General features: G+C 40.4%; 1 long non-coding RNA gene across 1 annotated transcript in view; it reads left to right on the plus strand.

Moving 5' to 3' along the window:
- The window catches only part of LOC122559214, a 27,805-nt gene extending 19,677 nt beyond the window's left edge, over positions 1–8,128 (plus strand). Inside the window, exon 4 of the long non-coding RNA XR_006314365.1 lies at positions 6,672–8,128. This is a non-coding gene — a long non-coding RNA (uncharacterized LOC122559214). The remainder of the gene's footprint in view (positions 1–6,671) is intronic.
- The last annotated feature ends 403 nt before the right edge of the window (positions 8,129–8,531 follow it).

Consider the following 8,531-nt stretch of genomic DNA (forward strand, 5'->3'; position numbering starts at 1 on the left):
CTAATTCTCTTCCTTTATTAACAGATATAAACCACCGCCTTTTTATTCCTGTTATCCTTTTGAAACAGAGTACCCTTTGATATTCAGTTCCCAGAATTGGACTCACTGCAACCACATCTCAGTAATTAATTTAGATGAAAGTTAAACAGGAGAAAAATTAGGGGACAGTCACACCGTTTAGATTAACTGCCTTGAATTTGGTCAGGAACAAGAGGCTATGACCATGGGCAAGGCAGGTAAAGGGATCCAGGCGGTCATACTGCAGGAGCCTTAGCTCTGTCCAAGTTATATCCATTCATCTTCATTTGCACTGTAGGCTCATTAATTTTATTCTGAATACTTTGTACATTCAGATACAAAGCCCTTACGTCTATTCTAATGTCAATGTTCCCTACTCTTGTATGATTACTTGGTCCTGTCTTCCTTTTATTTTTTGGTAACAATGAGCCTCATTATAAACCTGGAATCCTACCTTCTCCTTTAACTTTGGTTTTCTAATTTGCCATGCAAAAGGATCCTTCCCCATACTATTAGGTTTAAAGCCCAAGTTATGTGATTTGCCAGTACTTTGGTCCCAGCCTGATTCGGGTGGATCCTGCCCCACTGGAACAGTTCCCTCTTTCCTCAGTGCTGGTGCCATTGAAACATGAATTTGAACCTGTTCCTTCTACGCCAATCTTTGAGCCACATGTTTACCTCTTTAATCTGTTGACCGTGTGCCAGTTAGCTTGTGACTTGGGTAGTAATAACCTGAAGATTATTATCATTTTGGTTCTGCTTAATAATTTAGCTTCTAGCTGCTTATATCCATTCAGCAGAACCTCTTTCCTCTTTCTACCCACATCATTGGTACCTACATGAACCACAACAACTGGACCTTTTCCCCACATTCGCAAGTTCCTCTGCAGCCCAGATGAAATGTCCTGAACCCAGTCTTTGGGACTCTTGATCATTGCCACACAGAACAGTGTCTATTTCCCTGACAATACTTTATCTGATTACAACTGCATTCCTCTTTTGTCTCCCCAGTTGAATGACTCCCTGTATCACGGGGCTATGGTCAGTTCGCTCATCCTCCCTTTAGCCCCCACTCTCATCCACACAGGGAGCAAGAATCTAGAGCCTGTTAGACAAGCTCAAGGGCTGAGGGTAATTCAGCACTACCTCCTGGACATCTTTACTTGCTTCACTCATAATCACACCTTCCTGCCCCTGACCACTTACCAAATTCAAGGTAGTTAATCGAAGGGGTGTGACTGCCATTTGAAACACAGCATCCAGGTAAATCTCCCCCTCCCTGATATGTTGCAGTGCTCTATGCACAAACTGTAGCTCATCAACTCTGAGTTGAGAGTTCCTCAAGCAACCAACACTTGTTGCAGGTCTGGTCACTATGAGCCACAGTGGAGTCCATAGCTCCCACTTCATGTAGGTCAACACATTGCCTGGTCCTTGCATCTCTATATCATTTTAATTTATTTTCAATGCTTTTTAAATTTCTTGCTGATTCTAAGATTTTTAATCTGTAAGGTATTTCTCCTAGTTGAATTTTATCTAAAATCAATTTAGAATAGATATTCAAATTAGCAGTTACTAACTAAACGGTGAAGAGGCAAGGAAAAGTAGCCATGAACCATGAAGGAAAAATAATTCAGGTGGTGACCTATGGCATTAAGTTGTTTCTTGGTAGGAGAGCTTATGTCAGAGTAGCATGGGTGATAAGAAATTTAAGTACAGACCGACTTTCCGAGACCTTACTTGTAAACATGCTCAGTGAGCACAGTAACATGAATGATGGTTTCAGTTGCTCGCTAAGTAACTGTAAAAATGAAACTAAATATAGAAAGCAGCAAACCCTGACTGAGATGGTGGGGATTCAAACATATCCCATTTAAATCTCATAAGTATTGGAAAGTATTCCAAACAAAAGTACAAGAAGCACCAGACGTAAAGTAGTTAGGGCTTGTTGGTTTAATAATACCAAAGCCTCAAAGCTTATTTCAGAATACAGAGAGACAAATTGAAGGTTCAGCAATGACAAAATACATGCAGCATTTGAATTCTGAATGGACACTGTAGGGTCCTGGGTTTCCATTAGTTATTTTTCTTGATCTTTCAGCAGTTGGAATCTCTCCCAAACTCCTGTGTCTGGTCACTGGACTTATTTATGGGGATCTAAATGAAGAGACAGTAGACAGGTATTTAGGGTCAGATAAATGTCTGTATTTATTTAAGTACAAAAAGGTAATTATAATACCAGAAATGGGTAAATTCTAAGAAGTTAATACAATGAATACACAAGAACACACTAGTACTTAAAAATTACAACATGAAAAGAGAGTACCACTATTAGACACAAACCAAAAAGTGTTTAAATTTATACTCTTAATCAGAATTCTTACCAATAGGGATCCAATTCACTGTCACCCCGCCCTCCCCTCCCTGCTAGCTAGGCCATAACTTAGGGAGCTCAGGAGCTCATGCTCACCATTCGGAACGTGGTTTTGAAATGTGCCTGGCTATCTTGGCTTGCTATACCCAGAGCCTGCATTAATTTTTTTTCAGTTTGGGTTGTGTCCGCTGATGCAGTAAGGTGCACTTTGGACTTATCTGGTGAACACCCGATTTCCTTCACTTTTCACAGGTTTTGCGAGCGCGTTTTCATCTCCAGTTGTGACTGAGGTCTTGTGGCTTCGGTGGAGTCGGTGACCAATCGGGTTTGTCAGTGTCTGGTCCACATGGAGGGGTCAGTCATTGGCGTTCTTGCTGCCGGTGTTCTCAGTTCAGAAAGGCTCGCTGTTTGGAAGCTCTTGCTCAAATTACTCCTGGTAGGCATCCTCTGTCTCGGATGTCTTTTGTATTGATGAGGCCTTTGGTTTGGCTTCCCTGTACTCAGTTCTTGGTTCAGCCTCTTAGTTCTGAAGCTGCTTGTAGGGATGAAGCCTATGGGGAAACTGTTCATCGGGAAGCTTATTGTTGACAAAGCCACTCTCAGGTGAATACGGGGCTGTCAGCTATAGGCCCCGTTAACTCCATGCCAAATCTGTACTTTTCACTGTACTCTCGATGTTCTCTTCTGAGATTAATTGGCTTTCCAATGGTTAGAGTATGTGAGAATGATGTTGAATGTCAAATATCTCTGTAGGCCCTATACTCTCTGTTGATTTCAGTCAATTGTTCTTTTAGAGAAGGAGTGCAAATTGAGATTCCAGCCTGACCAATAGTCCCAGATAGCAATCTCAAATTTGCTGTCAGTATTGTGTTTTTGCTGTACCCTCAATTCACCTGTCTTTTTTACTTTTAAAAGTTCTGAAAGTCCGAGGCTCTGCCCAAAATTCAGGGTTTTGTCCATATGCTTCAATATTGCGGAGTTTTGTTCGGTCTTACCAACACAGAATGCTCATGATCGTGAATCGTTTTTAAAAAGGTTGAAGTTGTTTCCAGCGTGAAGCAATTAAAAACAGTTTACAATGATCTGAAACATGTTGGACTTGCTTGTGAAATTTTCTTTAGAGTCAAGTCTGCTGCGGAAACTTTGAAGAACTCAGATGGATTTCCTTTTCTAATGGGATACCAATCTTGGAAAAGCAACTATTTGCAAAATTCCCAGGACTATTTTAAAAAAGGGGAGGACTTGAATGCTCCATCTGGAGCTGCCACTGCCGTATATTTGAGGTCTGTATCTTTCATCCAGGAGCTCCAGTGACAATCTTCAGCCTCTGGCCTACTACAGGAGCCATCATTCCTGGGAGCACAGCTGGTACTGGAGAGCTGGTACTGGGTTTCTGTATTGGTCATTCACTTTCAGAGATGGGATGCCATGCTTCAGAAGAAAGTTCAGTGGGAAATTGTCAAATGGAGCAGCTATCCACAACTGCAAACAGCAGACTTGAGATATGGCCATGTGAAGTAGCGACTGGTCGTCTAAACTGGTGAATGAACACCACTACAAGCATTGAATTCCACTCAACGTTTTAGCTCCAAACTAAGGTCACACTGTAATTTACATAGAACTGAATAGAAATTACGATACAGGAACAGTTCATTTCATTCACCAGCCCTTTGTATATAATCCACACAAGGGGTTCTATCCTGTATATCGACTCCCTTTCTGTATTCCTTTATTTACCTTTCATTCAACCACACGTAAAATATAAAGTAAAAGCTGACATGATCGCTGATTACATCAGTGACTCAGAGAATAGATTTCACATTCTTACAGATTTTTGCCTAAATCCATTTCTCCTGTTCTCTCTGTCCTTGCTCTTACATTTAATCTTTCATCAAAGCCGATACATCAATGTCTGGTTTATGTTCTGTAATCCTTCAAGCCGGCCAATATGTGGCTTATAACTCACAAGTAGATAAACCACAGAGGAATCATATGCACACAGTAGCAATTTTTGTCTTTAATTCACTTGTGGGCTGTGGGTGTCACTGGCTGGGCCAGCATTCATTGCCATCCCTAGTTGTCCTTGCGAAGATGGTGGTGAGCTGCTTTCATGAATCATTGTAGTCCATGTGCAGTGGTTAAATCCATAATGCCATTAGGTAGGGAATTCCTCGATTTTCATCAGCAACAGTAAAGGAATGGCAATATATTTCCAAGTTAGGATGGTGAGTGACTTGGAGAGGAACTTGTAGGTGTTGCTCCAATATATCTGTTGCTCCTGTCCTACAAGATGAAGTGGTCATGGGTTTGGAAGGTGCCAGCTTAGGATTTTTGGTGAATTTCAGCTTGCGTTTTGAAGATAGTGCACACTGCTGCTGCTGAATGTCGCTGGTGAATGCTTATGGATGTGGTGTCAATCAAGCGGGCTGCTTGGTCTTGAATGGAGTCAAACTTCTTAAGTGTTGTTGGAGATGCAACTATCCAGGCAGGTGGGGAGTACTCCATCAGCATCCTGACTTGTGCCTCGTAGATGATGGACACACTTGGGCAGTCAGGAGGTGAGTTATTCAGTGCAGTATTTGTAGCCTCTGACCTGCTCTGATAGTATCCATGGATATGTTGCAAGTCCCGTTGCATTTCTGGTCAATGATAACTCCAGGATGTTGATGATGGGGGAGTTAGTGATAGTGACATCATTGAATGTCAAGGAATGGTAGTTAGATTGTCTCTTATTGAAAATGGTCATTGCCTAATTGTTATCTGGTGTGGTATGAATATTACTTGCCTCTTCTCAGCCCAAGCCTGGATATTGTCTAGGTTTTGTTGCATTTGAACATAGAAGAACATAGAAGAATACAGCGCAGTACAGGCCCTTTGGCCCTCGATGTTGCGCCGATCCAAGCCCCTAATCATCTTGTACACCTCAATCAAGTCACCCCTAAACCTTCTTTTCTCTAATGAAAACAGCCCCAAGTGTCTCAGTCTTTCCTCATACGATCTTCCTTCCATACCAGGCAACATCCTGGTAAACCTCCTCTGCACCCGTTCCAGTGCCCCCACATCCTTCCTATAGTATGGCGACCATGATTCCTTGATGCCACACTCAGTCATTAGTGGCCTTGCTGTCAAGGGTTCCTACCTCACCTCTGGAATTCAGCTTTTTTGTCAATGTTCAAACCAAGGCTGTAATGAAGTCAGGAGCTGAGTGGCCCTGGTGAAACCCAAACTGGGCATCACTGAGCAGGTTATTGCTGAGCAGATGCTGCTTGATAATCCTCTTGATGACACCTTCCATTATTTTATTGATAATCAAGAATAGACTGATGGAACAGCAATTGGCTGGGTTGGTTTTGTCCTGCTTTTTGTGCACGTGGCATACTTGGGCAATTTTTCTCATCGGGCAGATGCCAGTGTCGTAACTGTACTGCAAGACCTTGGGTAGGGGAGTGGCAAGTTCTGGAGCTCAAGTTCTCATGTATTGCCGGAATGTTGTTGTGGCCCATAGCCTTTGCAGTACCCAGTGCCTCCAACCATTTCTTGCTATTATGTGGAGAGAATTGAATTGGCTGAAGACTGTTATCTGTTGAAATTTGGGAAATAAGGAAAGTGCAGTTCCCAAGATTTTAAACTGCTTCAGGCTTGGACACCAAAACAAGCATAGAGCAGTTTAAAAATGTCTTTACCAAATGGGAAGAACATCAGATCACGTTACACAAAGACAACAGATTGTTGAGAAAAAAAACTAGGTTAGGCAACCTCATAACAGTGTTGATCAATATTTTACTTCACAAACAAAGCAAGCATTGGTAAAATCACACTTCAGTAGCAGATATCAACTCCCAGTATAATCTTTTGATCAATGTCATGCATATTTTATTTGAACCATGCAACTATGGAATCCTAGGAAACAGTCTGACAACAGAATTGTCATTGGTATTTTTGATAAATCAATTACTGAACTTCATCAGTTAAAAGAGGATCTGCCTCTAGAATGAATAGTCCAAATAGCTATGGGTACAGAGTCTAGAACATTGTTTAAGAAACATTGTTCAAGAAGCATTATACAGCACAAGTTCCATTTCATGCAGAATTTTCCACAGACTGTGCTGACTACTTAAAGCACAATAGAGCATTTAACTAGAAGAAACAAGACCTCACATCTGAAAAATATACCATATGTGACATCACTAAAGCAAATCCTTAGGAATTTAGTAGTATAGGTGCTGAGGACAAACATTGTCACTCTTTTCTCCTGAATTAACATCTTCACCCGTTCCAGGTGCTTATGATGGAGAAGAAGAAAAACCCTAACAAGCCCATGCCTTCCTGTAGTTGTATCAATGCCAGACCCTCCAACAAACTCTGCTGATTGGATGAAAGCCAGCAGAGCCTTGTCATATGCTTTCCTGACATCTCCTATCAACACGGATAATTAAATACAAAGACTTGGCAAGGGATAGAAGATATAAGAAAATAAATGTATTCAATGTAAAACATAGAAATCTAAATGACTAATTTGAGAATTTATAAAAATTGTAATCAATGCTAGTAATGGAGAATTAAAGCTCAGGAAGCAGTGTTGTGTCAGGACTTTAGGACCCTGAAGCAATCTTCTGATGATGTCATAGAGGTGTTCTTCACAAGACCTAAGTAACACATTGTGGATGGAGTTAAGAAAGTAAGAGAGAAACTTATGGAAAGAGTAGTCTTTCTACAGTGCAACAGCAAAGTTAATACCTTGCAAATTGTCTGAATACCCTGTATTCTAGAATTTAGTTTTGGTATATAATAGAGTATTGTAAATAAACCCAAGGCTGAAGACAGTTCTTGACCTTGCCTTCTCCTCATTCAGCCTGTTTTGAACCCAAACCCTGATGTGTGGGCATAAAATCACATTATTAAAATGGCTTTCTAATGTTATTGCCCTCCCTGACTCTCAATTGTTCTTAGGTCCTCCTTTATTTAGCTATCAGCTGCTGCAGTACTTGGTGAGTCCCTAAACTCCTATTAACACACGTATCCCAGTGACATGAGCAATTGCTGGGGTTTAATGGAGAGCATTTTGCGGTAGATACTTTTATTTACTTTGATGTTGAGGATAATGCAGATCCTTTGAGCGAGATCAGCCACGTCAGAAATTCAGTATATCTGAGTCCACTTCAAAAGACTTTGTTAGATTTGAATTTATGAAATGCTGGATTTGTTGAAACCATGACTGAAACAGCAACCAAATCCTTAACTAAGCCTAATGACGTTCTCTTAACTTAACATTGTAAACTGTAGTGATTATTTATAATTCTGTGTCTATTCTACAGGCTTACAATGATTAAAAGGATCATAAGCACAAATGTAATAAATACAAGAGGAATATTTGCATGGCTTGAGATCATGCTCTGAAGAAATAACTGTACGTTCCAGAGTGATTGCTGGAATTCCATCACAAACACATTGCTGCATATTTCCATAATACATAAGTACACATACAGATATTGTCATTTTTCCTAGCTGTGTGAACACATAGCTTACACAAATTGCAACTTATGTACTTGAAACTGTACCGTGGTACTTCAGCCACTCAGCATGAGATTGCATGCTGAACCTTATCATTCTAGTGATCAAGGTCAAGCTGATCTTTGATGGTAATTGGCAGCAGTAAGGGTTCCTGCAGGCTTTCATATAAAATATGGAAACAAGAAGCACCACTAAGGCAGTTAGCAATTTTGAAAGTCAATCCATTCAAATTTAGGCAATAAACTTCTTTGGAAATCATAAATTACATTTTGTGGGAGTGTTTTATTTCTAATATCTTGGCTAATTTAAAACCTCTACTTCAATTGAACTCATTCCAAATTACACCATCACTTTCAGATACACCACAGTTGGAGTGGGTTGAACTAATGTTTTGGTGACATAACATATTCACTGTTGTGGGAACAGGTCAGAATGTCAAAGTGGTATTTAAAGATTGTTGGGAACACTATGTACTTCGGTACAGCATTGGGAGAATATTACATGAATAACAGGGATAGGAGAATGTTTGTTTAACTCATGCCTTGTTGAAACCACCTACAGAATGGAATACTGAGACCAAAAATCCATGATACAGTAATTAAGTTAATTTAGTTACACAAACATAATC

This window comes from Chiloscyllium plagiosum, chromosome 18 (assembly GCF_004010195.1).
Source record: "Chiloscyllium plagiosum isolate BGI_BamShark_2017 chromosome 18, ASM401019v2, whole genome shotgun sequence".
Lineage (NCBI taxonomy): Eukaryota > Metazoa > Chordata > Chondrichthyes > Orectolobiformes > Hemiscylliidae > Chiloscyllium > Chiloscyllium plagiosum.